A 16,494-nucleotide genomic window follows, 5' to 3' on the forward strand; every position below is an offset into this window, starting at 1 on the left:
TGATATTATTTTTGTAACCTCTATAAGTATTTCAAATAAAAATTTTAAAAATTTACGCTGAAAGTAATAAAATATTTAACTCTTGCCTGCCTGAAAGGCACAACTTTCACCCAGTTGCATTTTAAAAAAGCTATTCTGGTTTCCCTCCATTTCTTCACCATCCTCTTCTAGTCCACTAGTGAATCCTGTTGGCTCTACCTTGTATTTTTCTGGCTGTATTACTTTTTCTATTGATGCACAACAAATTGCCATAAATTTAGCAGTTTTAAACAACACACATTTATTATTTTAGTTTTCTGTAGGTCAGAAGTCTAGGCATAGTGTTTCTGGATTCTCTGCTCTGTGTCTCACCAGACTAAAATTAAGGATCAGCCAGAGCTGGGTTCTCCTTGGGAGCTTAGAGTCCTCTTCCAAGCTCAGGTTGTTGTCAGAATTCAGTTCCTTGAGTTTGGAGGACCGACATCCCCATTTTCTGGCAGGCTAAATATTGGCTGAAGGCTGCTCTCAGCAATTACAGCCTGGCCCTCAGCTTTTAGCAACACGGTCCCTTCTCTAGGCCCTCTCCCACTTCTAATCTTTCTGACTTCAGGAAGGACCCAATCCCTAGTAAGGGCTCACTTGATTAGGCCAGGCCCACCTGGAAGATCTTTTATAATTAACTAAAGTTAACTGATTAGTAACCTAATCAGAGGAGTAATGTCTCATCATAACTATAAGGGATGAAATTATACAGGGTATGCACACCACAGGGTAGAAATCTTGGAGGCCACCTCAGAATTCTGCTTACCACACTGGACTGATATGAAGCCTCCTAAATGGCCTTTCTCCATCCACTCTTCCCTCTATTATTATTCCCCATACAAGAACAAACATTTACAGTTGAGCTTTAAACATGTGGATTAGGGGTCTTCCACACAGTAGAAAAATCCATGTATAACTTTACAACTGGCCCTCCATATTTGCTGTTTCATGGATCATTTAGTACTGTAGTATACATTTATTTTTTTAATCTGCATATAAATGCGCCCATGCAGTTCAAACCCATGTTGTTCAAGGGTCAACTGTATATTATATGCTTTTGCTTCACCACTGCTTAACCCGCTCCAATGTTTTACCATTTCACTTAGAGTGAAGTCCAAACTTCTTGCAATGTCTTACAGAATTCTCTATACCTGGCCCTTCCCAAAGGTGGATTTACCATGAAGCTAATAAAGCTTTAGCTTTAGGACTCTCACTTTCATGGGTCCTCATGATTACTCATGCATACCATGAGTACTCACAGAGGTTATAGATCATACTAAATGAGGAGAGAGAGTCAGTTTATAATCAGGAAACATTTTTATGTAAGCATTACTGAAAATTGCTTGCAGCTATTTCAGTAGAAAAAAACCTAACTCTCCGAAGTCTTGGTAATTTTGTGTTTTATTTTAAATAAATATCCGTGGAATGATGTCAGCAAGATGGCCAAATAAGACATCCCTTGCATGTGTCTACCCCTCATCAACAATAATTTGGCATACATCTATGAACAAAGTGCCATTTTGGGATCTTTGGGATTCATGTAAGAAGTTGTGAAACCCTGGTGCAGACCATGGAGAGCCATTTTGAAAAGGTAGGCTCCCACCCAGGGATCTAACTTGCCAGCTGTGGTTCCAGCTACAGATCTGGAAATAGCTTTATTCCCCTGAGAAGTTGGCTACAGAGCACAGATCCTTGGTTTTGGGTCTTTCATCAGCACCATACACAAAGGAACCCAGGAGAAGTCACACCACTGGTGCATCAGATAATAGACATACAGACCTCAGACCCAGTTGTGGACCAGGAAGTGGCTTGTGAACTGGCTATAGCCCTTCTCAGCCACAGTCTGGGATCCCATAAAGATAAGCCTGCCAAACTTGACCAGACTAGATTCTGAAAGAATCCTATAACTGGGCTCCAGCCCATCCCAGCTACAGCCAATGAATACTCCTTCTGACATAGGAACCCAGCAGGAGACCCTCCCTTTTGTGCCCCTGGAGATGCTGAAGTGGCCCTATACTCAATTCTAAGCCTCTTCCAGCCACAAACCACAAGCAGGCCTGCTGGTATAGAGACCAGGCAGAAGACACTCCTGGCTGCATCTCCAGAGATCTCCAGAGGGCCCTATAATGATCTCAAACCTTGTCATAGCTGCAGTCCACAGCAGGTCTGCTGCACAGGGACCAGATAGGAAACATGCATGTCTGAGCCTCAGGAATACTGGAAGGGCCCTATACTTGGCTCCAGTCTCTCCAAACACAGTCAAGAAACACTCCAGTATACCCAGAGGCTTGGTAGGAGACACACCCATTCAGAACCAGGCCTGAAGACAGATAATGACTAAGGAGATTGAAGCAGTAACAAAAAACTCCCAAAACCACCAAAAAAGTCCAGGTCCAGATGGTTTCAGTGGTGAATTCTATGAAAACTTTAAGAAGAATAAAGCCAATCCTTCTCAAACTCTTCCAAAAATTGAAGAGGACAGAACACTCCCACACTCCTAAACCCATCTTACAAGCCTAGCATAACCCTGACACCAAAGACAGATAAGGACACCACAAGAAAACTACAGACAAATATTCTTGATGAATATAGATGTAAAAATTCTCAACAAAATACTAACAAACCAAATTCAACAGTACATTAAAATGATCATACACCATGATGAAGTGGGATTTATCCCTGACATACAAGGGTGGGTCAACCAACATACACAAATTTATAAATGTGATATACCAGATTAACAGAATTAAGGATAAAAAAAATCATATGATCCTCTCAATAGATGCAGAAAAAGTGTTTCATAAAATTCAACACCCTTTCATGATAATAGCTCTCAACAAATTAGGCATATAAGGAGCATATCTCAACATAATAAAAACCATATATGAAAAACTCACAGGTAACATCATACTCAATGATGAAAAGCTGAAAAGTTTTCTACCAAAATCAGGAAGAAGAGAAGGGTGCCCATTCTCACTACTTCTATTCAACATAGTCCTAGAAGTTCTAGCCATAGCAATTAGACAAGAAAAATAAATAAAAATCATCCAATTCAGAAAGGAAAAGTAAAATTGTCCCTGTTTGAAAATGACATGACCTTATATATAGAAAGTCCTAAAGACTCCATCAACAAAACTGTTAGGGGCTTCCCTGGTAGCGCAGTGGTTGAGAGTCTGCCTGCCGATGCAGGGGACATGGGTTCATCCCTGGTCCGGGAAGATCCCACATGCCACTAAGTGGCTGGACCCGTGAACCATGGCCACTGAGACTGTGCATCTGGAGCCTGTGTTCTGCAATGAGAGAGGCCACAATAGTGAGAGGCCCGCATACCACACACACACAAAAAAACAATAACTGTTAGGACACAAAATCAGTATTCAGTAAAGATACAGGATACAAAATCAACATACAAAAATAAGTTGCATTTCCATATACTAACAACAAAATACCTGAAAGAGAAACAAAGAAAACAAGCCCACTTACAATAGTATAAAAAACAATTAATATTTAAGAATAAATTTAACTAAGGAGGTGAAAGATCTGTACACTTAAGACATTGATAAATGAAATTAAAGAAGACAAAAATAAATGGAGAGATACCCAATGTTTGTGGATCAGAAGAATTAAATTGTTAAAATTCTATATTGAATATTGAATCTATAAATTCAATATAATCATTATCAAAATTCCAATGACATTTTTTCCAGAAACAGAAAAAAAAACAAACCTTGAAATGTATACGGAATCATAAAAGATTCCAGATAGCCAAAGCAATCTTAAGAAAGAACAAATCTGGAGGTATCACACTTCCTGATTTTAAACTTATATATATATATATATATATATATATATAATAAAACAATATGATACTTGCATAAAAACAGACACATAGACCAATGGAATAGAATCAAAAGCACCAAAGTAAGTCTACACATATACAGTCAACTAATATTTGACAAGAGAACCAAAATATTCAAATACAAAAAGACAGTCTTTTCAATAAATGATTCTGGGAAAATTGATATTCACAGGCAAAAGAATGAAATTTGACCCCTATTTTCAAAACTCATAAAAATTAACTTGAAATGGATTAAAGACATGAATGTGAGATATGAAACCATAAAACTGGAAGAAAACATAGAGCAAAACCTCCTTGACATTGATTTTAGCAACAATTATTTTGGATATGACACCAAAAGCATAAACAACAAAAATAAAAATAAACAAAGGTGACTACATCAAATCAAAACGCTTCTGCACAGCCAAAGAAACTATCAACAGACTGAAGAGACAACCTATGTAATAGCAGAAAATATTTGCAAACTATGTATCTGAAAAGTGGTTAATATTGAAAATATACAAGTAACTCATTCAACTCAATAGCAAAAAAAAAAAAATCCAATTACATAATAAGCAGAGGACTTGAACCGACATTTTTCCAAAGAAGACATGCAAATGACCAACATGTACATGAAAAGATGTTTGACCTCACTAATTATCAGGGAAATACAAAAAAAAAAAAAACTACAATGAGATATCACCTCACAGCTGTTAGCAGTTTCTTATAAAAAAGCTAAGAGCTAATAAGTGTTTTCAAGGATGGGAGAAAGGGAAATCATAAGGCACTGTTGTCAGGAACTTAAAACTATGGAAAACAGTATGGAAGTACCTCAAATTTAATTTAATTAAATTTGACCTAGCCATCCTATCTCTGGGTATATCCAAAGGAATTGAAATCAGGATCCAAAGAGATATCTGCACTTCCATATTCATTCCAGCATATTCATGATCGCCAACACATGGAATCAACCTAAGAGTCCATCGATAGAAGAATGGATAAAGAAGTTGTGATATAGATAGATAGATAGATAGATAGATAGATAGATAGATAGATAGATAGATAGATAGATAGAGATATATCACAATCACACTTAAGGAAATCCTGCCATTCGTGACAGCTTGGGTGAGGGCATTTTGAGGGCATTATGCTAAGTGAAGGAAGTCAGACAGAGAAAGACAAATACTGTATGATCTTACTTATATGCAGAACCAAAAATAAAAAGCCAAACTAAGAAACAAGAGAGTAGAATGGTGGTTACCCGAGGCTGGGAGTGGGGGAAATGGAGAGATGTCAGTCAAAGGGTACTAACTTCTAGTTATGAGATGAATATGTTCTGGGGATCTAATATTCAGCATGATGACTATAGTTAACAATCTTCTATCATGTACTTGAAAGTTAATAAGAGAGTGAAGCTTAAATGTTCTCACCACGTACACAAAAAAAGTTGTAATTATGTAAGCTGATGGATGTGTTAGGCTTGCTGTGGTAATCATTTCACAATATATACTTGTATCAAATCACATTTACGTCTTAGACTTAGTGTTCCATGTCAGTTAGATCTCAATAAAGCTGGAAATTAAAAAATATTCACTTTCATACTTAATTTTCTATTTGTATTTCTGCTCTCTTTCTCCTAAACCTGTTCCCCAAACTTTATAAATTCAGGAACCAAAAACATCTACACTTTCCCTTGCCTCCATCTACCCCACCAACCATATCCTGGACCACTCCTCACCTTACTTACTGGACTCTAGACAAATTGATTCTTGATTATCCGAGTCCCTTCCCACTTTGGAGTCTTTTCATTTCTTGTTCCCTCTTCCTGAAAAGCTCTCCTCCTTTGTTCTCTGCAGGGCTGGCTTTCTCTCAATATTAAGGTCTCAGCTTGAATCTAATATCTCTTCTAAATTAGCCCTGCCTCAAACAGTTAACACAAATATCTCTGTAGTATCACATTGTTAGTTTCTCTGACATTACACCTCTAAAATTAACTGTTGTCCACTTTTTTGTGATCATCTCCTCTCCTCCTGCAACCATCACCCCACCTCCCTCAAGTAGGCTGTGTGCTTTGTGATTGCAGAGATCTCTTTCAATGATGCATCGTTGGTGAGTGGCACCACGGTCCACAAATACTTGAATCAATGTCTCACATCTGAAATTCTGATTTTATTCCCAAATTTTCCTATAGAAATTACTTCTCCTGGGAGTTTGTATTGACATAAGTGTGACCAGGGAGCTTGGTGCTCTGGTTTGTGTCATTCTTCCACATTCTAAAGATACAGTTTTGGGAAAGGAACAGAGATTGAAGGAGCAACAATAAAAGTTGTATAAATAAATGAAATAATTAACGTTTCCCCTTTTATCCTCACCTTACCCCTCTGTCTTCTTGTTTACAGTTTGGCAAACATTTTGCCTTGTGTCTGTCCTGTGTCCTTGGATTACCATAAGTAAACTGTCCCCAGTTTCTTTCTGCCCATGTTCAACTTCAAGCAACCAGGTTTCCAACGTCTGTAGGCCTGCAGTTGGAAAACTGTGGAAATATTCATTTCTTTTAGAATTTGGTCATAGGTAGACCCTGATTATATCATCAATTATAAGACAACTATTTATTATATGTGAATTAATATATACAAATTCATAAATGTTATAGAAAATGTTCAATAATAAAAGGAAAATGCATCTTTTTAAAGGCCACTTGTTTACATCTTCATTGCTCCTTCTGACCCCTGCTAGTCTATTTTCTGGTAAAGGAGGTGAACCAAAGGTGTTTCCTCTTACTAATTTTCCCTATTCATTTTTCCTCCCTGAAACTAGGAAGTCAGATAGAATGAGTGAGGCTCACAGAAAATGTGGTTCAGGACTCACTTCTGATAGAATGCATGAAACCTACACGTCTCCTTTGACAAGCCCTTGCCCTGAAAGTACTGGATGTGGAATGTTTACTCCTTTATTTTCATAAAAATGAAATCAATTCCTCATGTTCCTTTGAAGAAGTTTTCTGTGTATGGTACCTATGTGTTTAACAACACATACTGTCATTTTCTGTTGATTCCACTTGTAAATTGTCCCAGTTTAATCTGATTTTAAATTTTCTTGGATTTGTTTTTGGTAGTTGTGTAATCATTTTTACTACTAATTTATTCTGGCAGGTTGCCCTAACCTGATTTCCCTCCAAAACACCCTGCCTAGTGAGTGAAACTGGCTTTTGTGCCATTTCTTCTTAAATCAGCTCCTCTCCCAGTGTGCTCTGAAACTCCCACCCAATGCTCTATCTCAGTCCTGATGCCACATTTTACTTTATCACTGAACCAGAGGACATGTAGGAATAAAAGATCATTTGCTATAAGTTGTTGCATTCCAAGCTTTCTGCACACTGTCACACAGAAGCATGGATATGCAGATAACTTTAAATGGAGTATAACCTATAAAAATACTGAATAGATTATACTCTATTTAAAGTTATTATAAAACTATGGCTGCATTTCCCTGTACTGTATAATGCATACTTCTTGCTTTTCTATTTTATACATAGTTTTTTGTGTCTCTTATTTCTTATACCCTTTCTTGCCCTTCTTCTCTTCCCTCTCCCCACTAATAACCACCAGTTTGTTCTATCTGATTGTTTTTGTTTTGATATATACATTTATTTGTTTTATTTTTTAATATTCCACAATAAGTAATAACAGAATATTTGTCTTTGTCTGACTTATTTCATCAAGTACAATACACTCTAGGTCCAAACACATTGTTGCAAATGACAGAATTTCATTTTTTTATACATGATAATATTCCACTGTATATATTTATATCACAGCTTCTTTATCCTTTCAACTGTGATGGACTCTTAGGTTGCTTCCATACTTTGGCTATTGTGAATAATGCTGCTATGAACATTGGGGTCCGTGTACCTTTTCAAACAAGGATTTTCATTTTCTTCAGATACATACCCAGGAATTGAATTACTGGATCATATGGTAGTTTTATTTTTAGTTTTTAATAAACCTCCATACAGTTTTCCATAGTGGCTGCATCAATTTACATCACTACTGACCACATACTAGGGTTCACTTTCCCCCTCATCCTACCCGCATTTGTTATTTGTATATTTTCCTTATAGCAATTTTGAAAAGTATGTAGTGATATCTCATTGTGGTTTTAACTTGTCTTTCTCTGATGATTAGTGATGTTGAACATTTTTTCATTTCCATGTTGGCCATCTGTATATCTTCTTTTTCAAAATGTCTGTTCAGGTCTTCTGACCATTTTTAATCATTTTTTAATATTGAGTAGCATGAGCTGTTTATATATTTTGGATATTAATCCCTTATAGGTCATATCATTTGCAAACATTTACTCCATTAAGTAGATCTTTTCATTTTGCCAATGGTTTCCTTTACTGTGAAAAAGCTTTTAAATTTAGTTAGATCCTACGTGTTTATTTTTGCTTTTGTTTATTTTGCCTTAGAGACAGATCAGACAAAATATTGCTACAATTGATGTCAAAGAGTTTTACAGTTTCAGGTCTTAATCTAGGTCTTTAAACCATTTTGAGTTTATTTTTGTATATGGTGTTAGAAAATGTTCTAATTTCATTCTTTTACATGTAGCTATGCAGTTTTCCCAGCACCACTTTTTGAAGAGACTGTCTTTTCCCCATTGTAAACTCTTGCCTCTGTTGTCTTAGATTAACTGACCACAAGTGTGTAGGTTTATTTCTGGGCTCCCTATTCTGTTCCATTGATCTATGTGTCTATTTTTGTTTCAGTACCATACTGTTTTGACTTCTGTAGCTTGTATTATAATATGAAGCCTGGGAGCATGATATTTCTATCTGTGTTCTTCTTTCTCAACATTGCTTTGGCTACTTGGGGTTTTTGTGGTTCCATATAAATTTTAGGATTATTTGTTCTAGTTCTGTGAAAAATATTGTGGGTATTTTGATAGGGAATGCATTAAATCTGAGGTTGCTTTAGGTAGTATGGACATTTTAACAATATTAATTCTTCCAATCCTTGAACTTAGATCTTTCCATTTCTTTGTATCATCTTCAGTTTCCTTCATCAATGCTTTATAGTTTTCAGAGTATAGGTCTTTCTCCTCCTTGGTTAAGTTTATTCCTAGGTATTTTATTCTTTTTCATGCAGTTGTAAATGGGATTGTTTTCTTGCTTTCTCTTTCTGATAGTCATTAGTGTATAGAAAAGCAACAGATTTCTGTATATTAATTTTGTATCCTGCAACTTTACTGAATTCATTTATTAGTTCTAACAGTTTTTTGGTGGAGACTTTTCTACATATAGTATTATATCATCTGCAAACAATGGCATTTCTGCATCTTCCCTTCCAATTTGGATGTCTTTTATTTCTTTTATTGTCTGATTGCTGTGGCTAGAACTTCCAATACTATGTTAAATAGATGTGGTGAGAGTAGGCATCCTTGTGTTGTTCCTGATTTTAGAGGAAAGGCTTTCAGCTTTTCACCTTAGAGTATGATGTTAACTGTGTGTTTACCATAAATGACCTTTATTATGTTGAGATATGTTCCTTCTATACCAATTTTGATGAGAGTTTTTATCATGAATGGATGTTGAATTTTATCAGATGCTTTTCCTGCATCTACTGAGAGGATCACGTGTTTTTAATTACAACTTTTGTTAATATGGTGTACCACATTGATTGAATTGAGAATATTGAACCATCTTTGCATCCCTGGAATAAATCCCACTTGGTTGTGGAATTTGACACTTGTTGGATTTAGTTTGATAATATTTTGTTGAGGATATTTGCATCTATATTCATCAGCAATATTGCCCTGTAATTTTCTCTCTGTTTTTGTAGTATCTTTACCTGGTTTTGGTATCAAGGTAATGCTGGCCAAGCATAATGAATTTGGGAGTGTTCCATCCTCTTTAATTTTTTGGAATAGGGTGAAAGGATGTGTATTAGCTCTTCTTTTATGTTTGGTAGAATTCCCCTCTGAAGCCATCCAGTCATGGCCTTTTGTTGGGAAGGTTTTTTTAAATTACCAATTCAAGTTCACTACCAGTGATTGGTCTGATCAGATTGTATATTTCTTCCTTATTCATTCATTCTTTGTGTTTCTGGAAATTCATCCATTTCTTCTTGGTTATCCAATTGTTTGGCATATAATGGTTGATAGTATTCTCTTATGATTCTTTTTTGTATCTCTGTCATTGTTATTTCTCCTCTTTTATTGTTATTTCTCCTCTTTCATTTCTTATTATGTTTATTTATGCCCTCTCTCTTTTCTTCTTGATGAGCCTGGTAAAGGTTTATCAATTTTGTTTGTCTTTTCAAATAACCAGCTCTTGGCAGCATTGATCTTCTATATTTTTTCAACTTCTATTTTGTTTCATCTCTGATCTTTATTATTTCCTTCGTTCTGCTGACTTTGAACTCTGTTTATTCTTCTTTTTCTAATTCCTCTAGATAATAGGTTAGGTTGTGTTTTGAAATTTTTCTTGTTTCTTGAGGTAGGTTTATATCATTATAAACTTCCCTCTTAGAACTACTTTTGCTGCATCCCATAGATTTTGGAAAATTGTATTTCTATTTTCATTTGTCTCAAATTAGTTTCTGATTTCCTCTGATTTTTTTCATTGACCTGTTGGTTTCTTAGTTGAATATTGTTTAATTTCCATGTGTTTCTGCTTTTCCCATTTTCTTTCTGTGACTGATTTTTAGTTTCATGCCATTGTGGTTGGGAAAAAATGCTTGATATGATTTCTCTCCTCTTGAATTTGTTGAGATTTGTTTTGTGGCCCAGCATGTTCCATGCACATCTGAAAAGAATGTGCATTCTTGTTTTTGGATGAAATGTCCTGTAGATATCTATTAAGTTGGACTGTTCTATGGTGTCATTTAAGACCACTGTTGCCTTATTGACGTCTCTCTGGATGGTCTACCCATTGATGTCACTGGGGTGTTAAAGTCACCTACTATTATTGTATTATTGTCAATTTCTCTTTTTATATCTGTTAATATTTCTTTTATATATTTAGGTGCTTCTGTAATATGTTCATAAATGTTAACAACTGTAATACCTCTTCTTGTATTGATTCCTTTATTGTTATGTAATGCTCTTCCTTGTCTTTTGTTACAGATTTTGTTTTAAAGTCTATTTTGTCTAATGTGTGTATTGCTACCCATGCTTTCTTGTTATTTCCATTTGCATGAAATATCTTTTTCCATCCCTTCACTTTCAGTCTGTGTGTCTCTTTAGCTCTGAAGTAGCATATGAATGGCTCTGGATTTTTTTATCCAATCAGCCACCCTGTCTTTTTTTTTGGAGCATTTAGTCTGTTGAAATTTAACATAATTATTAATAGGTATGTACTTATTGCCATTTTATTACTTGTTTTCTTTTTTTTTTTTATAGTTCTGTTTTTTTTTTCTTCTTTTTATTTTTTCCCTTTTGAGGTTTGCATATTCTCTTTAGTGGTATCCTTTTGTTCCTTTCTAGTTTTTATGTATCTATTGTAGGTTTTTGATTTGTGCTTACCATATGTGGGGTTTATATATGTTGACCTATAACCATATCTACTTGTTTAAAACAGTAATTTAAGTTCAAACACATTTTTAAAGACCTAACTTTTTACTTCCCTCCCCAACATCTTGTGTTTTTGATGTCATGGTCTACATCTTCATGTCTATTCTTCCATTGTTTATTGTAGTTATAGTTGTTTTTTACAATTTTTTGTCTTTTAATCGTCATAATAACGTTTAAGTGGTTGATCCTCAGCCTTTACTATATATTTCCTTTTACTAGTTGGATTTTTCCTCTCCTTCAGTTTCTTTTTTGTTATTATTTTAAAAATTGAGGTACAGTTGATGTACAATACTTTCCCATAGCTTCTTACTTCTTCATATAGCCATTTCTTTTCCATTTAGAGAAGACCCTTTAACATTTATTTTAGGGTGATTTTAGTATTGAACTAATTTATTTAGTTTTTGGTTGTCTGGGAAGCTCTTTATCTCTCCTTCTATTCTAAATGATAATCTTGCTGGGTAGAGTATCCTTGCTGGGTAAGTTGCAAGTTTTTCCTTTTCAGCACTTTGGATATATCATGTCGCTCCCTTCTGACCTATAAAGTTTCTGCAGAGAAATCAGCTAATAGCCTTATGAGGATTCCTTAGTATATGACTCTGTTTTTCTCTTGCTGCCTTTAGAATTCTCTTTTTATCTTTTACTTTTGCCACTTTAATTATGGTAAGTCTTGTTGTGGGTCTGTTTGGATTCATCTTTTTGGGAATCCTATGTGCTTCCTGTACCTGGATATCTGTTTCCTTCTTCAGGTTTGGGGATTTTTCAACCATAATATCATGAAGTATATTTTTGGGCCCCTCTTCTCTTCCTTCTCCTTCTAGGACTTCTGTAATGCAATTCTAAGTATTTTTCATGTTATTTATTTATTTGTTTATTTATTCGTTTATTATTTGCTCTTCTGATTAGGTGATTTTCATTATTCTAACTTCCAGATCACTTACCCATTCTTCTGTATCACCTAGTCTGCAATTAATTCCTTCTAGTGTTTTTCATTTCAGTTATTGTATTCTTCAGTTCTGTTCCTTTTTTATATTTTCTGGTTCCTTGTTAAAATTCTCACTGTTCTATTCTTTTTAACATTCTTATTACAAATGCTTTGAATTATTTATTTGGTAAATTGTTTAATTTTGTTTCATTATTTGTTTTTAGGGGTTTTCTCTTGTTCTTTCTGTTAAGATCAATTCCTCTGTCTTCTCATTTTGCTTAACTTTTACCGTCTCTATGAAATTAAATGAAACAGTTACCTACTTCAGTCTTTAAGGCATGTCCTTATGTTGGAGTTTGAATGTGCCCAATGGCTTTGGTGAGAGAGCTGGATTTTGAGATGAACACAAGTCACATCTTTCCTCAGGGTGTGCTGGCAGCTATCACCTTGTTAGGAGGTTGGGCTATAGAAAGGGTGGCTAGAACTGGAGCCAGGAGTGAGCCAGGGCTTGCCCTCTGCTCAGTGGCTGTCACCACAGTATCAGGTGTAGGGTCAGGAAGCAAATTGCTAAAGCAGAAGCCCTGAGGTTTGGGTCCAAGCTGGTTCTTTTCCCTTTAAATGTGAGCACTCCTCCAACCCAGCACAGGCACTCTTGCCCTTGGGAAGAGCATTATTAGAGCCAGAGAGTTGGTGGGGCCTCTTGACATGTGATAGGATGTGGATTGTGGCAGTCTGGCCATAGACTTCAGGACTGATTCTTATAAGCTGCCTATGCAAGGTCAATAATGGCTGCCCCTACATTGTTCAGATGCCACTCATGTCTGAGTCTCCTTTATCTCTCACAGTCCATCTCTCCCCTTGGCCTCTGCTGTCCTCAGCCTGGTGTGGCACTGTGCCACAGGGCAGACAGTGCCCATGTGGGCTCAAGGGGCAGGCTGTGGCAGTCTGGCTGCAGCCAGAGGGCAGGGCTGTTCTTTTCTTTTAATTTTATTTATTTATTTATTTATTTATTTATTTATTTATTTATTTATTTATTTATGGCTGTGTTGGGCTTTGTTTCTATACGTGGGCTTTTTCTAGTTGCGGTGAACAGGGGACACTCTTCATCACGGTGCATGGACCTCTCACTGTTGCGGCCTCTCTTGTTGTGGAGCACAAGCTCCAGACGCGCAGGCTCAGTAGTTGTGGCTCATGGGCCTAGTTGCTCTGCAGCATTTGAGATCTTCCCAGACCAGGGCTCAAACCCGTGTCCCCTGCATTGGCAAGCAGATTCTCAACAACTGCACCACCAGTGAAGCCCGTCAGGGCTGTTTTTGATGTATTGCCTGTGTAAGTGCCAGTAATGGCTTCCCCTCACTCACCCCCCACTCAGAGGCTGCTTTGAGTCTGATCTGTCTTTGTGTCTCATGGCTGAGCTCTTTCCTTGGTCGTGATGGCTCTTGCTCCACTGTAGAGCTGCAGCACAAAGAAAGTGGGACTGGAGAATTCACTCAGTTTAGGCTGAGGTGTTCACAAGAAATCAGTCAACCACCTGCCCAGTTTCAATCTGCCCTCTCTGCCCTACTTCAGGAGTGAGGAAGTGTTCTGGTACTCCTCCCAAGTGGACTCTTCCCATAGCCCTTCTATTAGTCCTATTGGTTCTCCAATCAGCCAAGGAGGCTCATCTTTCCATGTTGGACCTCAGGGCCGGGGCACCCAGTATGTGGCTCAAGACGCTCACTCCCCAGTGAGCATCTCCACCCATGTAATCTCCCTTTTTCTCTGAGACCCCTCCCCGGGCCCCAGTTCCCAACCTGATCCCTTCTCTTCCTTTCCTACCTGATTCCACGTGGATCTTTCTTACAGCCTTGTTGTATAGGAAGCTTTCTGCCAGTTTCCAGTTAGTGTTCTGTGAGAATCGTTCCACATGTAGATGTATGTTTGATGTATTCATGCGGGGAAGGGAGCTCCACATCCTCCTACTCTGTCATCTTGATCTCTTCTTCCACAACCTCTTCTTTTAAACTTTCACAAATGTGTCTGCCCAGAAATCTTTAACTCACCTTTTGTCTCTTTGCTCAGGTATTTATCCTATTGTACTTTCTGCTTAACAACATTAAATATATTACCTTATGGGGTTGGTATAATTATAATCATTTATTCACATTTCTGTACTTCCCATTCCTTGAGGGTAAAGATTGTGCTCTTCACCAATTTATCTTCAACCCCTAGCAGAGTCCCTGGCACAAAAATTGACTTAAATGTTTGTTAAATTTGCAAAGCACTTTTATATACTTTATGTCATATTGTCATAACATAACGATCCTGTGAGGTAGGTATTATTATCCCATGTAGGTGTTGAGGAAATTAAGGCTTAGGGAGATTAAGTGATTGGGACAAAGGTGCACAGTTAATAAAGGTCATAAATTTGACTGAAGGCAAGATCTTCTAAATACCAAATCCTATGTTCTTTCCATTATGCACAACTGCCTTTTGAGATGTCATTTCTCTCTCAACTGAGGAAATGACCATCATCACCATTTTGCAGGTCAAGAAAAGCAGACCCTGAAATTCTGCCAGGTAATTCAGTTCTCTGGCAACAACAGGAACCAAGAATAGGAAACAAGCATTACAATTCTGCCTCATAGCCAATTCATTTGCGTGTGATTTACACCATGTGTTTCTTGATCAAATGAGCCTATACATAATACGAACATAGACCAACATACCAGTCTAAATCTTCCTCACAGTTGGCAGAGTTTAGTATTGTGCTGGACATAGAAGAAATATTTATAGTAAATGTTGTTTCCTTTTGCTTTTTACCTATCACACTTTGGAAAGTAATAATCACATGCTTGTAATGACCTCTCATCCCATGATATACACATTCTCCTACCCTCATCCTCTCTAACTCCACTTTCATGTATTTTTCACCTTGACACCACTGGGCATGAGGAACCCCATCCTGCATTTTAAAACCTCTGAAACTAGCTTTTGAACTCCTTCAGTTTTGGTTTAAAACTGGGATTTACAACAAAAGCAGGTCTAGGGATCCTGAAATACTCAGGGCATGAAGAGGATTTTGTTTCTATCTAAACGACTTGATATCCTTTCAGAGTAAGGCAGAACTCCCTGGGGCCCCACAGAGCCTCAGGACCTACTTGAGTCCACTCTCACCTCAACTTCTTTAGACTTTCAGCAGTTCTTGACACCTGTCCTCTATAGCTCTGTCTCAAAGCTTGGAAATCAACAAGTTTGCCCCTCTGCTTTCACTTACACAATGGCCCAAAGGCTTAGCCCCTGTCACTGCTACAATGGTCAGCAAGAAATATAGGAGCTGCATGGTCTCACTAAAAATTTATTTTAAAGCAAAAAGTGGTCCCACATATCTATATCCTTGGCTTCCATTTTGGAAATTAGACATTGACTCACCTCTAATTCTGAAGAGCATGTTTAGCTTTGGGGTCAGAGAATTTCCAATGAAAAATTGAGATGTGGTTTTCAAAACATAAGAGCCCTGAGTTATTAGTTAATATTTTGCAGTAAGAGTGTAATGAAAATTGGCAAAAAAATTAGCCAGAATCTGGTAATAAGAAAGAGAAAGAACCAAGGAACAATAAGATGTTCAAACTTAGGAAAGAATAAGTGATCATCGTGACCATGATACTATGTTTTACCAAAGACATCTAGAAAACAAACTTTGAAGGAATCCTGAAATCCACTAGAAATTTTATAATTTCAAAAATTGAAAGATTTGAGAATTGAACAAGATGTGAATGATGGACAAAGATGAAAGATAGTCATCAAACAAGTGTTTGGGGATTTTCCACCCTAAAACTCAAAGGTAATGTAATTCAGAATAAAATTATAATATCTTGAAAAGGATGAGCATATTTTATGGTGCCTAGTTCACAGAAACTCTTGTCTTTCTACCTTGACTGGTTTAGTGAAGTGATGGCCAATGCCCTGTACCGTGAAGATCTAAAGGATCCATCAGCTTTATCTGAGAGTCTGGTAGGAATTCAGTAAATGTTTATTAAATAAATTAAGGAGTGAATAAATGCCGAAGGGTAAGAAATTCTGATCTCACTAATAAGAGACAGTTCTCTGCCTTAGGAGGAAGACTTTAACTAGTTAGTACTTGAATACTGATCACCACTGT

This window comes from Phocoena sinus, chromosome 1 (genome assembly GCF_008692025.1).
Source record: "Phocoena sinus isolate mPhoSin1 chromosome 1, mPhoSin1.pri, whole genome shotgun sequence".
NCBI lineage: Eukaryota > Metazoa > Chordata > Mammalia > Artiodactyla > Phocoenidae > Phocoena > Phocoena sinus.